General features: G+C 43.2%; 1 protein-coding gene across 1 annotated transcript in view; it reads right to left on the bottom strand.

The window, feature by feature from the left end:
* cdc14ab (cell division cycle 14Ab) overlaps window positions 1-637 on the bottom strand; it is a 24,770-nt gene that overhangs the window by 10,386 nt on the left and 13,747 nt on the right. The window lies entirely within an intron of this gene.

The following is a 637-nucleotide window of genomic DNA, read 5'->3' as shown; positions in this document are numbered from 1 at the left end:
TATTTCGGGTTTCTACTAGAAAATGTTTACATGCTTTATTGTTCAAAAACATTATATTTCTCGCACTGTCCACTGCTTCAACTTCTCCTTTCACCCTCCGTCTGAACCACAGACTGTATACAAAGAGGTCTGAACACTCAGTTATGGCTCCTGTCTCTTTAAGGCCCCCCTCCCTGGGAGCCCACTTGCTACTGATTGGCCAACTGCCCTGAGCTTGGAATAGGGGCGGGGCTTAGCAGCACCGCGCTAAATCAAGCTATACGCAGGGCTTAAAGCAAGAAAATGTTCTGTGCCTGGATGTGTTACGACAAAGATGGAGGGGGTGGGGGAGGCCAGAGGGTAACTGTGTGTAGAGAAGTGGTGGAGACATAACTCATTATTAACGCTTCAGTAAGTTCTCTTTTATTCAGCTCTTTGATTAACTCCTGACTTTACTTTGATTACAATCATTAAAAACAGTCATTAAACTTTACGCCGTTTCCTGCCATTAAACAGTCATTAAACTTTACGCCGTATCCTGCCATTAAACAGTCATTAAACTTTACGCCGTATCCTGCCATTAAACAGTCATTAAACTTTACGCCGTTTCCTGCCATTAAACAGTCATTAAACTTTACGCCGTTTCCTGCCATTAAAC

The sequence above is a fragment of the Micropterus dolomieu genome, linkage group LG19, assembly GCF_021292245.1.
Source record: "Micropterus dolomieu isolate WLL.071019.BEF.003 ecotype Adirondacks linkage group LG19, ASM2129224v1, whole genome shotgun sequence".
NCBI lineage: Eukaryota > Metazoa > Chordata > Actinopteri > Centrarchiformes > Centrarchidae > Micropterus > Micropterus dolomieu.
This window is presented reverse-complemented; position numbering and strand designations above follow the sequence as displayed.